This window comes from Coregonus lavaretus (assembly GCF_964263955.1).
Source record: "Coregonus lavaretus genome assembly, chromosome: 22".
NCBI classification, from domain to species: Eukaryota; Metazoa; Chordata; class Actinopteri; order Salmoniformes; family Salmonidae; genus Coregonus; species Coregonus lavaretus.
The window spans coordinates 40,877,726-40,895,702 of record NC_140009.1 but is presented as its reverse complement, the minus strand read 5'-3'; the positions used below and the strand labels follow the sequence as shown (position 1 = coordinate 40,895,702).

Sequence of the window (17,977 nt, the reverse complement as noted above, 5' to 3'; positions counted from 1 at the left end):
ACTGTAACTCGGACAGTGTAGATTTGGCCTTGTATTTTAGGTTTATGTCCTGCTGAAAGGTGAATTCATTTCCCAGTGTCTGGTGGAAAGCAGACTGAACCAGGTTCTCCTCTAAGATCTTGCCTGTGCTTAGCGCCATTCCTTTTATTTTTTATCCCGAAAAACTCCCCAGTCCTTAACAATTGCAAGCATACCCATAACATGATGCAGCCACCACTATGCTTGAAAATATGGAGAGTGGTACTCAGTAATGTGTTATATTGGATTTGCCCCAAACATAACAATTTGTATTCAGGACAAAAAGTTATTTGCTTTGCCACATTTTTGCAGTACTACTTGAGTAACTTGTTGCAAACAGGATGCATGTTTTGGAATATTTATATTTTGTACAGACTTCCTTCTTTTCACTCTGTCAATTGGGTTGGTATTGTGGAGTAACTACAATGTTGTTGATCCATCCTCAGCTTTCTCCTATCATAGCCATTAAACTCTGTAACAGTTTTAAAGCCACCATTGGCCTCATGTTGAAATCCCTGAGCATTTCCTGAGCGTCAACTGAGTTAGGAAGGACGCCTGTATCTTTGTAGTGACTGGGTGTTTTGACACTCCATCCAAAGTGTAATTAATAAATGTATTAACTTCACCATGCTCAAAGGGATATTCAATATCAGCTTTTTTTCCCCCATCTACCAATAGGTGCCCTTATTTGTGAGGCATTGGAAAACCTCCCTGGTCTTTGTGGTTGAATCTGTTTGAAATTCACTGCTCAACTGAGGGACCTTACAAATAATTGTATGTAGGAGGTAGTTATTCAAAAATCATGTTAAACACGATTATTGCACACAGAGTGAGTCCATGTAATTTATTATGGGACTTGCTAAGCACATTTTTACTCCTAAACTTATTTAGGCTTGCCATAAAGTGTTTGAATACTTATTGACTCAAGACATTTCAGCGTTAAAAATTGTACTTACATTTTTTGTAAAAAAAATATCTAATTCCACTTTGACATTATGGGGTATTGTGTGTAGATCAGTGACACAAAATCTCAATTTAATCAATTAAAAATTCGGGCTAACACAACAAAATGTAGAAAAAGTCAAGAGGTTAATACTTTCTGAAGGCACTGTATACCGTGCGTTATAGGGAAATAATGCACGCTCTAGAATGCCCTTCAAGCCAATCAGAAACTTATTCAACAATGCCGTGGTATAAATCAACATTATAGTTTTAACCATGTTTTGAGACTATACAATATTTGTTTTAAATTACATTGTTTACAAAACAAGTTTTATTTTGGGTTCTGATGGGCTACGACAGTTGAACTAAGCTCATGAGGCATCTAAGTTATATTCTTCAAGAACTAATGAGAATATATCATTAATTTAAGTCTAAAAATGGATGTAGCAATCACAGATTGCTCTTTTTAAAAATGTGATTTGAATGACAGTCAAGTAATGTATTTTCGACTTTCTTCGCGGTAGGGAAGATGACGATATTTGTGGGTATTTAGGGAGTTTTAGACATCAGATCAGAGGTTGACGAGAGGTTAGTTGAGGAGTCTGCACATTGCCTACAGGAAACCTTCCTCAAAATGGCCGTGTGGAGGGAATGGACCAAGCAGGACAATTAATGGGGAGTATAAGTTAAACAAAAAGCAGGGAGGAGGTTAAACATTATGGGAAAAAAGACATTCCGGGGAAAAAAGACAAGCACAAAGTGCACAATGACTGTTATTTACACATACAGCAGTCCTTCAAGTTTCCAGTTATCGAAAAGAAAAGTTCAAAATATAAAAGACAATTAAGAGAATCAAATACACACTTTTTGCTCGGCAGATACAGTAAACATATCCACACGTCGTAGGGGAAAGTGGTGTATGTCGAGCCACAGGGTTAGTTGCGCCACCCATTGTTTCTAGGAAACTATACACAAAATTAATAATGTGACCAAATATGTAGGAAGAGGTCATAATTTCATGGGATCTGTGAAGGAAGAAACCACATGGAAAAAGTGGTAAGCATGTTAGGCCCCAAAAAGTATTTTTACTAAGTCAAATTAATTGATAGTGTTATAGGTTTAATGATGCTTGTGTTATAGGTTTAATGATGCATGAATCTAAACCAGTGGTGTCCAATCCAGCCTGCGGGTGGTTTGAGTAAAAATTATAATAATCTGAAAAACACACATATACATATATATACACACACATCCACACATACATACAGTGAGGGAAAAAAGTATTTGATCCCCTGCTGATTTTGTACGTTTGCCCACTGACAAAGAAATGATCAGTCTATAATTTTAATGGTAGGTTTATTTGAACAGTGAGAGACCGTAACAACAACAAAATCCAGAAAAACGCATGTCAAAAATGTTATAAATTGATTTGCATTTTAATGAGGGAAATAAGTATTTGACCCCTCTGCAAAACATGACTTAGTACTTGGTGGGAAAACCCTTGTTGGCAATCACAGAGGTCAGACGTTTCTTGTAGTTGGCCACCAGGTTTGCACACATCTCAGGAGGGATTTTGTCCCACTCCTCTTTGCAGATCTTCTCCAAGTCATTAAGGTTTCGAGGCTGACGTTTGGCAACTCAAACCTTCAGCTCCCTCCACAGATTTTCTATGGAATTAAGGTCTGGAGACTGGCTAGGCCACTCCAGGACCTTAATGTGCTTCTTCTTGAGCCACTCCATGGTTGCCTTGGCCGTGTATTTTGGGTCATTGTCATGCTGGAATACCCATCCACGACCCATGTTCAATGCCCTGGCTGAGGGCATTGATTTGACGGTACATGGCCCCATCCATCGTCCCTTTGATGCGGTGAAGTTGTCCTGTCCCCTTAACAGAAAAACACCCCCAAAGCATAATGTTTCCACCTCCATGTTTGACGGTGGGGATGGTGTTCTTGGGGTCATAGGCAGCATTCCTCCTCCTCTAAACACGGTGAGTTGAGTTGATGCCAAATAGCTCGATTTTGGTCTCATCTGACCACAACACTTTCACCCAGTTCTCCTCTGAATCATTCAGATGTTCATTGGCAAACTTCAGACGGGCCTGTATATGTGCTTTCTTGAGCAGGGGGACCTTGCGGGCGCTGCAGGATTTCAGTCCTTCACGGCGTAGTGTGTTACCAATTGTTTTCTTGGTGACTATGGTCCCAGCTACCTTGAGATCATTGACAAGATCCTCCCGTGTAGTTCTGGGCTGACTCCTCACCGTTCTCATGATCATTGTAACTCCACGAGGTGAGATCTTGCATGGAGCCCCAGGCCGAGGGAGATTGACAGTTATTTTGTGTTTCTTCCATTTGCGATTAATCGCACCAACTGTTGTCACCTTCTCACCAAGCTGCTTGGTGATGGTCTTGTAGCCCATTCCAGTCTTGTGTAGGTCTACAATCTTGTCCCTGACATCCTTGGAGAGCTCTTTGGACTTGGCCATGGTGGAGAGTTTGGAATCTGATTGATTGATTGCTTCTGTGGACAGGTGTCTTTTATACAGGTAACAAACTGAGATTAGGAGCACTCCCTTTAAGAGTGTGCTCCTAATCTCAGCTCGTTACCTGTATAAAAGACACCTGGGAGCCAGAAATCTTTCTGATTGAGAGGGGGTCAAATACTTATTTCCCTCATTAAAATGCAAATCAATTTATAACATTTTTGACATGCGTTTTTCTGGATTTTTTTGTTGTTATTCTGTCTCTCACTGTTCAAATAAACTAAATTATAGACTGATCATTTCTTTGTCAGTGGGCAAACGTACAAAATCAGCAGGGGATCAAATACTTTTTCCCCCTCATTGTACGTACATACATACATACATACATACATACATACATACATACATACGTATATATATATACATATTGTATGTATATATATATATATATATATATATATATATATACACACATATTGTATATATATATATATATATATATATATATATATATATATATATATACACATATTGTATATATATATATATATATATATATATATATACATACATATATATATATACACACATATATATATACACACACACACACACACACTACATGGCCAAAAGTATGTGGACACCTGCTCGTCGAACATCTCATTCCAAAATCATGGGCATTATTATGAAGTTGGTTCCCCCATTGCTGCTATAACAGCCTCCACTCTTCTGGGAAGGCTTTCCACTAGATGTTGGAATATTGCGGCGGTCACTTGCTTCCATTCAGCCACGAGCATTCGTGAGGTCGGGCACTGATGTTGGGCGATTAGGCCTGGCTCGCATTCGGTGTTCCAATTCATCCCAAATGTGTTTGATGGGGTTGAGGTCAGGGCTCTGTGCAGGCCCATTTCTGTATTGACCTCGCTTTGTGCGCAGGGCAATTGTCATGCTGAAACAGGAAAGGGGCATTTCTCAAACTTATGCCATTAAGCTGGAAGCACATAATCGTTTAGAATGTCATTGTATGCTGTAGAGTTAAGATTTCCCTTCACTGGAACTAAAGGGCCTAGCCCGAACCATGAAAAACAGTATCAGATCATTATTTCTCCTCCACCAAACGATACAGTTGGCACTATGCATTGGGGCAGGTAGAGTTCTCTTGGCATCCGCCAAACCCAGATTCATCACTCCACAGAACGCATTTCCACTGTTCCAGAGTCCAATGACGGCGAGCTTTACACCACTCCAGCCGATGCTTAGCATTGCGCATGGTGATCATTGGCTTGTTTTGCTCGGCCATGGAAACCCATTTCATGAAGCTCTCGATGAACATTTATTGTGCTGACGTTGCTTCCAGAGGTAGCTCGGAACTCGGTAGTGAGCTTCAGCAGCTCTAGCAGGGCAGACATTTGAGAACTGACTTCTTGGAAAGGTGGCATCCTATGACGGTGTCAATTTGAAAGTCACTGCTCTCTTCCACACACTATTCTACTGCCAATGTTTGTTTATGGAGATTGCATGGCAGTGTGCTCGATATACACCTGTCAGCAACGTGTGTGGCTGAAATAGCCAAATCCACAATTTTGAATGGGTGTCCTCATACTTTTGGCCATGTAGTGTATATTTACAGTTGAAGTCAGAAGTTTACATACACCTTAGCCAAATACATTTAAACTCAGTTTTTCACAATTCCTGACATTTAATCCTAGTAAAAATTCCCTGTCTTAGGTCAGTTAGGATCACCATTTTATTTTAAGAATGTGAAATGTCAGAATAATAGTAGATTTATTTCTGCTTTTATTTCTTTCATCACATTCCCAGTGGGTCAGAAGTTTACATACACTCAATTAGTATTTGGTAGCATTGCCTTTAAATTGTTTAACTTGGGTCAAACGTTTCGAGTAGCCTTCCACAAGCTTCCCACAATAAGTTGGGTTAATTTTGGCCCATTCCTCCTGACAGAGCTGGTGTAACTGAGTCAGGTTTGTAGGCCTCCTTGCTCGCATACGCTTTTTCAGTTCTGCCCACACATTTTATATAGGATTGAGGTCAGGGCTTTGTGATGGCCACTACAATACCTTGACTTTGTTGTCCTTAAGCCATTTTGCCAAAACTTTGGAAGTATGCTTGGGGTCATTGTCCATTTGGAAGTCCCATTTGCGACCAAGCTCTAACTTCTTGACTGATGTCTTGAGATGTTGCTTCAATATATCCACATAACTTTCCTTCCTCATAATGCCATCTGTTTTGTGAAGTGCACCAGTCCCTCCTGCAGCAAAGTACCCCCACAGCATGATGCTGCCACCCCTGTGCTTCCCGGTTGGGATGGTGTTCTTCGGCTTGCAAGGAATCCCCTTTTTCCTCCAAACATAACGATGGTCATTATGGCCAAACAGTTCTATTTTTGTTTCATCAGACCAGAGTATGATCTTTGTCCCCATGTGCAGTTGCTGTGGATATAGATACTTTTGTACCTGTTTCCTCCAGCATCTTCACAAGGTCCTTTGCTGTTGTTCTGGGATTGATTTGCACTTTTCGACCCAAAGTACGTTCATCTCTAGGAGACAGAACGCGTCTCCTTCCTGAGCGGTATGACAGCTGCGTGGTCCCATTGTGTTTATACTTGCATACTATTGTTTGTACAGATGAATGTGGTACCTTCAGGCATTTGGAAATTGCTCCCAAGGATGAACCAGACTTGTGGAGGTTTACAATTATTTTTACAATTAGCCGATCAGAAGCTTCTAAAGCCATGGCATCATTTTCTGGAATTTTCCAAGCTGTTTAAAGGCACAGTCAACTTAGTGTATGTAAACTTCTGACCCACTGGAATTGTGATACAGTGAATTATAAGTGAAATAATCTGTCTGTAAACAATTGTTGGAAAAATTACTTGTGTCATGCACAAAGTAGATGTCCTAACCGACATGCCAAAACTATAGTTTGTTAACAAGAAATTAGTGGAATGGTTGAAAAACGAATTTTAATGACTCCAACCTAAGTGTATGTAAACTTCCAACTTCAACTGTACGTATATATATATATACAGTGCCCTCCACTATTATTGGCACCCCTGTTTAAGATGTGGTCGAGGACTTCCAAAAATGCTCATTTTTTTTAAACAACATAGAACCCAAATGCAAAAAAATAGAAAAATCCAACCTTTTATTTAAGTAAATTACTTTGGTGGTAAAAAAAAAAATCACACATTTAGAAAAATTTTTTTTTGAAATTATGTGTCCCACAATTATTGGCACCCCTAACAATTCCGCTGAAAATTTTAATTGATTTTTTTTTAAATATATTTTTCTGTAGTTGCTAAAGTTGGTCAGGGTCTCTAGGAACTTTCAATTAGTAATTCATGACTTCCTGTTTCCCTGGGGTATAAATATGACGTGACACAGAGGCCTAATTCTCTTACCCATTTGTCAACATGGCAAAGACAAGAGAACACACCATTCAAGTAAGGCAGATTTGTGTCGACCTTCATAAGTCAGGCAATGGTTACAAGAAAATAGCCACTCGCCTTAACTTGCCCGTATCTACAGTCAGAGGAATCATTAAGAAGTTTAAAACAACTGGAACAGTGACAAACAAGGCTGGAAGAGGTCCCAAGTTTATCTTGCCACAACGCACAGTGAGGAGGATGGTAAGAGAAGTAAAAAAAAGTCCTAAGCTCACTGTCACATAATTGCATCAAAGAGTGGCATCTTGGGGTCACAAAGTCTCCAAAACAACCATCAGACGCTCTCTACATGCCAACAAGCTGTTTGGGAGGCATGCAAGGAAAAAGCCTTTTCTCACTAACACTCACAAACGTAAACGTCTGGAGTTTGCTAAGCGGCACTGGGACTTCAACTGGGATCGTGTGCTTTGGTCAGATGAGACTAAGATTGAGCTTTTTGGCAACAAACACTCTAAGTGGGTCTGGCGTAAAACAAAAGATGAGTATGCCGAAAAGCACCTCATGCCCACCGTGAAGTATGGTGGAGGATCTGTGATGCTGTGGGCCTGTTTCTCTTCCAAAGGCCCTGGGAACCTTGTTAGGGTGCATGGCATTATGAACGCTTTGAACTACCAGGACATTTGAACAGCAGGATAATGATCCAAAACTTGTGGCAAAATCTACACAAAAATGGTTCAGCAGTCACAAACTCAAGGTCCTCCCATGGCCATCTCAGTCCCCAGACCTCAACCCAATCGAAAACCTGTGGGGCGAGCTAAAGAGGAGAGTGCATAAGAGAGGACCCAGGACACTGGATGATCTAGAAAGATTGTGCAAAGAAGAATGGTCAAAGATCCCTCTCTCTGTGTTCTCCAATCTTGTGAAATGTTATAGGAGGAGATTAAGTGCTGTCTTGTTGGCAAAAGGGGGTTGTACAAAGTATTAACATCAGGGGTGCCAATAATTGTGGGACACATGATTTCAAGTTTTTTTTCTTCTAAATGTGTGATTTTTTTTTTTACCACCAAAGTAATGTACTTAAATAAAAGGTTGGATTTTTCTCTTTTTTTGCATTTGGGTTCTATGTTGTTTAAAAAAAAAGGAGAATTTTTGGAAGTCCTCGACCACATCTTAAACAGGGGTGCCAATAATTGTGGAGGGCACTGTATATATATATATATATATATATATATATATATATATATATATATATATATATATATATATATATATATATATATATATATATATATATATATATATATATAAATAACAACCCTGATGTAACCGAGTTTTAAAACATTTCTATACATCAGTTGGAGTCTCTATAAGCTTCAATATGAGGTCCTAAAACTAGCATGAAAGTGCATCCTTGTAGCTGTGTGGGTTAATATAGTCAAAATAGTTGCTTGGGGTAAATTTAGCCATTTGAGCAAGGGCAAGTTGAGCCAATGGCAAGTTGAAGTGCTTTCTTCCCAGGTGTGATTCAAGGCAATATCGCTGGGATATGCGGTAACAACAGGGCCTATGTTAAAAATGTTTTAAAAAGTTGTTAGGTGTTTAGCCTGCGTTAAGATGCTCAAAATGATTAAAAGTGATTGTGTTGAATTGTGTTTGGGAAATAAAGATAGACATGGTTTTAAAAAGGTAGTGGTAATATTTCATTCAGTACAAAAATTTGAAGGCAGCTCAACTTACCCTGTTCCTATGCTCAATTTACCCCATTCCTGGAATAAGTTGTGCTAAGAGACCACTTTTTTTGAACAACCTATGTTATGTTTACATGAATTCTGATTATTTCCAGGGATACACAACATCCTGAAATGTAGATATCTTTGTTAGAAAGAATACTATATTTCCCTTGACGTAGTGATGCTGAATGTTTAAAAAAATTCTCACCATACCCCACTCTCCCCTAAGGGTGGTTACACTGTCCACTATTTACAATACTGTACATACAGATGCAATTTGCTTGTAATGTTTTACACTTCAGCGAAGCAAGATGCACCTCAGGCTTCTCACATGGCCTCCAACCATGGACACGCACACACACGGCTAAACACACACCCACACATACGGCCAAACACACACGAAAACATCCGTACGCATCACCACTCAGGGACACAGGTAGGACTCTCTGCCACCTTTTCACCAGTCTGCATCTTCCTCTATGTAATAATCGGGAGTTGAAGTACCATCAAATAGACCCGGGTCCATTGACTTGCGCTGCTTGCCCCGGGCGAAGACACGTGACAGAGAGCCCAGGCCCATCTTCTCTTTCTTCTTCTTACGCTTCTGGTCCTCCAGATCCTCTAGTGACTGCAGGAAGAGAGAGGCGGTCGAGATCAGAGATAATGAGATGAAGAGATGAGAAGAACAGAGAAATGACACAGCTACAGTGACTGAGGGAAGGCGATAGAGAGAGAGAATGACTGAGAAGGACGAGGTGATACTGAGTGAACTAGCCAGGCACGTGTCTGCTATCTAATAGTCAGCACATTCAGAGAAATGAACAAATGAAGAGAAAGTGGGAAAACCACAGTTGAAGTGGCTGGTATAACGTCAACATAACAGTTTCATAGGAAATGATCCAACACTAGCCAGAAACCAACACGTCAGCCCAATTGTTATAATTCAATATTTAATTCCTCTCATTCGTAACGCAACTCTATGTAGGCATATTAGGCAGCTATCCCAAAGAAAACCCACTTTTTGGTCAATATTGAATTCCTCTCATTCGTAACGCAACTATGTAGGCATATTAGGCAGCTATCCCAAAGAAAACCCACTTTTTGGTCAATATTGAATTCCTCTCATTCGTAACGCAACTCTATGTAGGCATATTAGGCAGCTATCCCAAAGAAAACCCACTTTTTGGTGAAGTCTAAGTCTGGCTGTTCTGGTGAAACTGACTTAATTACAGCACATGGGACAGGCTTTCAGAGAGGGGGAGGTGGAGTAGAGTGCCCTGGTCCAATATTTGTTTATGCTGTCTTGTCAATGAGCATGGGAGTTATTTACAGATGTTGGGAGAGATTAGGAGTAGAGAAGAGTTGTGAAGGAGTTGATTACTTGGAGCGATGCGGCGGTGGGCGGGCAGCTCTTACATTGCAGAGGGAGTGTGTCCGGTGGCGAGGGGAGTTGATGTCGCTGGGGGTGGATGAGCGGTCACCCTCCATGGCCGAGGCATCTGAGATAACGGAGGGCTGGCGGGAGTGACACGGGCTCACTCTGACCGCAGCCACTGGGCGAAAGAAGACGGGGGATGGACACATGTTTGAAACAAGGTCAACGGGTTGTTAAAGGTCAATAAAAATAAAAATAAACTAATTCATCTCCAACACCACCCCAACATCAACATATGTGAAAATTATGGGTTTCTATGTTTTATAGGCAAAAAGATAAGCGTTTCTGATGACATCAGCTGGAAACACTTTTGACATAATCTGGTGAGCGTCATGTGATTTTAACCAACTATGAGCAAGCAATGGTTTGTAAAGTCAGACGAATATACAGATACGTTTTTTTACCACACGTCAAGACTTCAGGAACATATCGCTGCAATGCAGCACCACCAGTGTCACCCTGTGTCTGTGGATGAATGCGTCTGAGTGTGTGCGTGTGTGTCTTACCCTGTCTGTCAGTGGGGTGGCCTGTGTGGACGTGGTAGAGGGTCTGCTGACTCTGACGGATGGCTGCGGTGAGGGGCAGGTCCGCGTGCATCACCCACTCCTGGTTGTTGCCGTTGACAACCACCTCAGTGGGCATGGCCAGAGAGTGCCGCTTGGGCACATCCTTGGTCAGGGTCACTAAAGACTGTTTCGCCTAGGAGGGAAGACATACACACACACACACACACACACACACACACACACACACACACACACACACACAAACACACACATCAGCCCCATGCAGCATTAACCACTGCCTATTTTGTGACCTTTTCCTACAGCAAGATGGCTATTCATGACTCTTCGCAAGATAGAATTTAACAGTGGCGGCCAGCCCATGAGGGGGAACTGCCCCAATGATATCACAGGATTTCATAGCATAAATTATAACACAAAGTAAATAGACCGGCCTGGGGAACTCAAATGTGCGTCCGTTCAGTCAGAACTTCTGGGTCTGCTCTAGTCTCCCAATGAGTCTCTCGCGCCAGACAGCTCACTACCGCACGTGAGACTAGATCTGCTCTATCAGGTAGAGATGGCGCTAAAGCAAAAATCTAATTGTCATTAACTTGTAAATAAATAATCATAACAGTCATGGGAGCCTGGGACCTGATATCCCGGACAACTGGATCCAACAAGAGCCGAAGGACCGAGGGACACACTAGCTAGAACCTTCTCATCTTGGATCTGGTAGGACAAAAAAGCATGGCCAATTTGATTGTTTTCATCAGGTTCTACTGTAGGTGACAGGGCGACATGTTGTGTGGACTAAACAGCATAAAACTGGGTGTATCACAAAGCATGATCAAATTAGTCAGCTACAGTCATTTTGTGAAACATTGAGAAATAGTTTGGTCAATTTTATTTTTTTTGCTAAGTAGTTTCTAAGCTAATATCAGCCTAACTTGTAAATATGAAGTTATTTCAGAATGAAAGTTAACTGGCTAGCGCATCATGCTTTGTGACATTATGTTGTACTGTACAGTGAAATAATACTGTCATGCCAGGCAGCAAGATACGAACAACATTATTATGATTATCGCCACAATTATCACCCCGTCATCTTCACTAACACCACCATAATCACCACCCATAGCATCACCATCATTGTCACCCTTTTATCATCATCATCATCATCATCATCCTCGTCACCAGGATTACCAACAACACCACCTTAATCACCCGTTCACAATCCTTAGACATGCAGGACAGAGTGCCAACCATCTACCTGGTCAAACCATGAGCCCTTATGGGGAACTCGGTTAATTAATTAATCAATGCAGTTTCCTAACAACCACACCAGATGATCCTTCCAGTCAGGAGTTACATGAAACCAAGAAAGGGGTCAATCAGATTGAGCACATTCAAATCATCCACAAATTGACTTAGGGATCATGCCTTTAGGAGGTTATATGACCATTGGCATCAACCAGGGGGTTAGTTATACACGTGAATACCAGACTTGGGTTCAAATAGTATTCAATTGCTAGAGCCTGCCTGGAGTGCCAGATGGACGGGGTTGGCACATTGGTTTCCGTTGCACAAGGCAAGCTCAATCAAGCACAGCGAAAGCATTTGGAAGATTTCAAATACTGTTTGAACCCAGGTCCGGTGCATACAGGACTCCATGAAATAATTTCACACAGGAGAGAATATCAGGGGGATTGGGGCACGCGTCGAGAGAGAGAGAGAGAGCGAGCGAGCGAGCAAGAGAGAGAGCGAGAGAGAGGTCACAAAGAGGGGCGAGCAGGGGGACCGTTCTTACCGCCATGACCCTAGGGGAGGGCTCCCTGTCAACGGGGCGATCAAACACCCGGTATTCCATTTTCTGTGTCACACAGTTACTTATCTGAGGGGGGAGACAGGGAGGGCACACACACACACACACATTGGAAAGGGTCTGCTCTTCATGGTGTGTAGAAGGAGTGTAATGATCCAGCAACACAGATGCAACAAACCTCTAAGTTTCCACTTACCCTGGCTTGCTGAACAGGCTCGAACGTGTGTGTGCACTTCTGTATCTGTGTACTTTTGTGTGTGTGTATGTTCCGTGTCTGTGTGTATGTATGTAGGAGTGTGTGTGTGTGTGTCTCACCATGGCCAACTCTGCTTCCAGCTCCTTGATCCTGTTCTCCTTCAGGTCCAGTTGGGAGTGCAGGGCGCCGGCGTGCTCCGTGGATTCCTTGGTCTGCCGCCGCAGGTCCCACTTCTCCCTCTCCAACAGGTCCTTCTCCTTAGCCAGCACCTTCACCGCATCCTCACTCTCCTGACAGAGAGACAAGGGGAGAGGGGTAGGGATAGAGGAAATTAAAAGGAGAGGGGCAGAGAGGGGGCAGTGAGAGGGGAAGAGAGAGGGAGGGGCAGAGAGAGGGAGGGGGAGAGAGAGGGAGGGGGAGGGAGGTGCAGAGAGAGGGAGAGTGAGAGGGGCAGTGAGAGTGAGGGGCAGAGAGAGGGAGGGGAGTGAGAGGGGCAGTGAGAGTGAGGGGCAGAGAGAGGGAGGGGAGAGAGGGGTAGAGAGGGGGCAGTGAGAGGGAGGGGTAGAGAGAGGAAGGGGCAGAGAGGGGCAGTGAGAGGGATAGAGAGAGGGGTACAGAGAGGGAGGAGCAGTGAGAGTGAGGGGCAGTGAGAGTGAGCGGCAGTGAGAGTGAGGGGCAGTGAGAGTGAAGGGGCAGAGAGCGGGAGAGGGGCACAGAGAGGGAGAGGGGCACAGAGAGGGAGAGGGGCACAGAGAGGGAGAGGGGCACAGAGAGGGAGAGGGGCACAGAGAGGGAGAGGGGCACAGAGAGGGAGAGGGGCACAGAGAGGGAGAGGGGCACAGAGAGGGAGAGGGGCACAGAGAGGGAGAGGGGCACAGAGAGGGAGGGGGAGAGAGAGGGAGGGGGAGAGAGAGGGAGGGGGAGAGAGAGGGAGGGGAGAGAGTGGTAGGGGGAGAGAGTGGTAGGGGGAGAGAGAGGGAGGGGAGAGAGTGGTAGGGGGAGAGAGAGGGAGAGAGAGGGAGGGGAGAGAGTGGTAGGGGGAGAGAGAGGGAGGGGAGAGAGTGGTAGGGGGAGAGAGCGAGAGACAGATAAGAGAAAGGGAGAGCAATAGACCATAGGAATAGTGTTAGATCGAGTAAGGAATCAGACACGTTCATTCATCTTTTCAATCACTTACCCCAATAACATAACAAGTTCATGACAATCATTACACAACGTCTATGAAGCGTGCGATTGATGTGTACTTTGTATATTAATTACAGCTAACTACTCAAGCCTTTTGCTGCATGCCCAGCATTGTATGTGTTTGTGTGACATGTCATACCTTTCTGTGCTGTTCGTAGTTGCGGATGAAGTCCCTTAACTGCTCCTCTCGGCTCTCCAGCGTGGCGTAGAGCTGCTGCATCTGGTTGACGAGATCTGCTTTCTCCGCCTTCAAACGCTTCCGGTCCGCCTTCATCGCTATGGAGTTAATAATAGAGACCCGGTTAGCATATCTTCTATCTTCAATTTATAGATTATAAAAGTCAAGTAAACAAGTGTAAGTGTATAAATGTAATTTTATATTTATTTCATTTAAGTTTGCTAACGTTAGCTAGACCTACTAGTAGGCTAGTTCTGTTGTGATAATAACGTTAGTTGTGTTGTGTCAGAGTTAAGGGCCATCCACCAAGCCAATAACTATAAAAACGTTGGTGAGCATCCACACTAGAGAACACTGACAGTTTATCGTTCTGCAGCCCTACACCCGTCAATCAACTGATCAATGCATACCGCTTGCTGCCTATTAATAAGGTGGTAACACAAGACAATTCATGAGGTCTCTAATGCACAGATACTGGTTCAGACCATTCAATGCTTTCAGGGTGTGTTCATTGTCATAGTGACAACTGCAAATAATACTTCAATGTAGGCTACATGTAGGCCTAATGAAAATAATATAGTAACTCATTTTTAAAAGTAGCAATTCAACAACACTTAAGCCTGCACATATTTTACAGCATGTCATTGCCTCGTTGCTCAAGTGGTTTGCAAATGATTTCCGTTTTTCTAATGGTTGTCAATTCCTTTGGGTCGTCTTTTTCACTGTGCTCATCTCTCTGTCTGTCCTGTGCAACTATTTGCAATGCATCAGTGCAACAATATTATCATAACCTGCCAAAAGTGATCACACCAATGCACTTTCTCTCCTCAACATGCATTTTCTATGCTGTAGGCCTGTTTAACATTCAACAATTAGCAAAAGTAAGCCTGCTTCTTTCCCTGAATAGGCTATTAGGCCTATTCCTCATGAGAAGAGGAATGGCCTATTGCAGAGAGGCTTGCATAGCCTATAGCCCTTTGGCAATTATGTTAGCACAGCTGAAAACTGTTGTGCTGATTAAAGAAGCAATAAAACTGGCCTTCTTGAGACTAGTTGAGTATCTGGAGCATCAGCAATTGTGGGTTCAATTACAGGCTCAAAATGGCCAAAAACAAATAACTTTCTTCTGAAACTCGTCAGTCTATTCTTGTTCTGAGTAATGAAGGCTATTCCATGCGAGAAATTGCCAAGAAACTGAAGATCTCATACAACGCTGTGTCCTACTCCCTTCACAGAACAGAGCAAACTGGCTCTAACCAGAATAGAAAGAGGAGTGGGAGGCCCTGGTGCACAACTGAGCAAGAGGACAAATACATTAGAGTGTCTAGTTTGAGAAACAGATACCTCACATGTCCCCAACTGGCGACTCCGGGATGCTGACCTTCTAGGCAGAGTTGCAAAGTAAAAGCCATATCTCAGACTGCCCATCTTAATCTTTACTTTTTATTGGCCAGTCTGAGATTTGGCTTTTTCTTTGCAACTCTGCCTAGAAGGTCAGCATCCCGGAGTCGCCTCTTCACTGTTGACGTTGAGACTGATGTTTTGCGGGTACTATTTAATGAAGCTGCCAGTTGAGGACCTGTGAGGCGTCTGTTTCTCAAACTAGACACTCTAGTGTATTTGTCCTCTTGCTCAGTTGTGCACCGGGGCGTCCCACTCCTCTTTCTATTCTGGTTAGAGCCAGTTTGCGCTGTTCTGTGAAGAGAGTATTACACAGCGTTGTACGAGATCTTCAGTTTCTTGGCAATTTCTCGCATGGAATAGCCTTCATTTCTCAGAACAAGAATAGACTGACAAGTTTCAGAAGAAAAGTTCTTTGTTTCTGGCCATTTTGAGCCTGTAATCGAACCCACAATTGCTGATGCTCCAGATACTCAACTAGTCTCAAGAAGGCCAATTTTATTAAAATGTTTTACATTTTAGTCATTTAGCAGACGCTCTTATCCAGAGCGACTTACAGGTAGTGAGTGCATACATTTTCATACTTTTATTGCTTCTTTAAAATCAGCACAACCGTTTTCAGCTGTGCTAACATAATTGCAAAAGGGTTTTCTAATGATCAATTAGCCTTTTAAAATGATAAACTTGGATTAGCAAACACAACGTACCATTGGAACACAGGACTGATGGTTGCTGATAATGGGCCTCTGTAGATATTCCATAAAAAAATCAGCCGTTTCCAGCTACAATAGCCATTTACAAGATTAAAAATGTCTACACTGTATTTCTGATCAATTTGATATTATTTTAAATGGACAAATTTTTTTTTTTTTTTTTCGAAAACAAGGACATTTCTAAGTGACCCCAAACTTTTGAAAGCAAAATTCGGGTTTCCATCAAAATAATAATTAATGCGAGCTTATGAATATTTCACCAAGACATAAGATAATTCTCACTTATTAAACTCGCCAGATCATTTTCCATCAATGGATGTCGATTTAACTTGTTTGACTGCTATGCTGAAGCAATAGGGCCCGAGGAGGTGTGGTAGGACACAGCCCTTAGCCATTGAACAAACCCCTGAAGTGCCTTATTTCTATTATAAACTGGTTACCAATGTAATTAGAACAGTAAAAAGTATGTTTTGTCATATCGCTGGGGTCTGATATACCACAGCTTTCAACCAATCAGCATTCAAGGCTCAAACCACCCAGTTTATAATTGTAAATAAATCCCGTTTGCACGTGCATAACTATAGATAAATCCGACAGGAGAGGTTGAGTGATGAAAGTTGGACAGAGGATCTCGAAATCTCTGTGCAAGAAACACTTGAATGAACTTCAAAACATGAATGTTAGGCTATTTCCTGTTAATTGTGCCATTATTATGTTCCAGATGTTAAAACTACAAACCGTTATAAAATGGCCTATTTGCGAGATTTACTTGTTATTTCAATAGGCATTCTGACTAAAATCTGGGCTTATAATTGCAATTCAACTTTGCCATGGTTTGCTGAGCTAGATGCAGGTAGCCTATAGCCCCTGATAGGCCTACATCTCATTTCAGGGAAAAGTCCACAATGAAACTGACATTAAATGTGGAGAATGATACATTCGCAATAGAGCTATGACCATGATCACAACTGATAACTTCCAATTTAATTAACTAAACATGGCCATTAATAATTGCATAATAACATAAGACTACAATAACAATAAACTGAAGTTATAGGCTATTTATTAAATCAGTTTGCCCAGTAGCGGTGCGTGGGTAAAATCACTGGGGAAGCCAAGCCAGAAAGAAATAAGCCATATTACAACCTATGTGTTGTGATAATTGCATTGTTTCCTCTATAACCTGTTCGTTTATATGCCTTGACACCGTGATATATAGGCCTAAGGCCGAGACAATAATAAGACACAATGGCAGAATAAATTCAACTACATATTTGTTTAATCACAAAACCGGAGAGCAACATCTGTCCGGTGAAGTCCACAAAACATATTGCATGTAACAAACAGTTACATGACCTACAGCATGGTCAAGAAAGCTAATGTTTCCGACATTTTCGGACTACTAAACAACTTTGGATTTAGAAGTTGCAAAGAAAACGGGAGCTGCCTCCATTATTCCAGCACCATTTCAACTTCAACATCATCTAATAACCTATGCTTAGTCTAATACAGTGACAACAAAAAAACACCAACAACTATTTTGTTAAATCAACATAAGCTAAATATGATGTGGCTGTTCATGGTAGGGTACTAGGGGGTAACTAGCCCACCCCCCTAAGAACATGTCTAATTGCGAACACAAACACGGTACTTTTGGAGAGAAAAAATTGGTATGTGGATGAAGGTCAAGCTTAGGTGAATAAACTATGAAGGGAAATAAATGGCTACAGTTTACACTTTTTTAAATTATTTAATGAAATGTTGTTTTTAGAAAAGGGGCGCTTTTTTTAAAGTACCGGGGTAACTGGTCCCGGGGGTGCCAGTTACCCCGGTAGAAGAGTATGGGATAGGGTTTCACACAAGTGTGTTAAAATCCATTTAATCAGTTTTATTTAGAAATTCTTTAGTAAGTAATACTTAGGGTGTGTTCGTAAATTCAATCTGGAGTGCCAGAGTGCGC

At 42.1% G+C, this 17,977-nt stretch overlaps 1 pseudogene across 1 annotated transcript in view; it reads right to left on the bottom strand.

Moving 5' to 3' along the window:
* Positions 1-8,184: 8,184 nt before the first annotated feature.
* LOC311150015 (kazrin-like) overlaps positions 8,185-17,977 on the bottom strand; it is a 76,771-nt pseudogene continuing 66,978 nt past the window's right edge. Inside the window, exons 3-8 of the transcript XR_014615683.1 lie at positions 13,865-14,001; positions 12,660-12,830; positions 12,330-12,413; positions 10,523-10,715; positions 9,963-10,134; positions 8,185-9,209 (exon numbers count right to left, since the gene is read on the bottom strand). The product of XR_014615683.1 is annotated as a kazrin-like (transcript). The remainder of the gene's footprint in view (positions 9,210-9,962; positions 10,135-10,522; positions 10,716-12,329; positions 12,414-12,659; positions 12,831-13,864; positions 14,002-17,977) is intronic.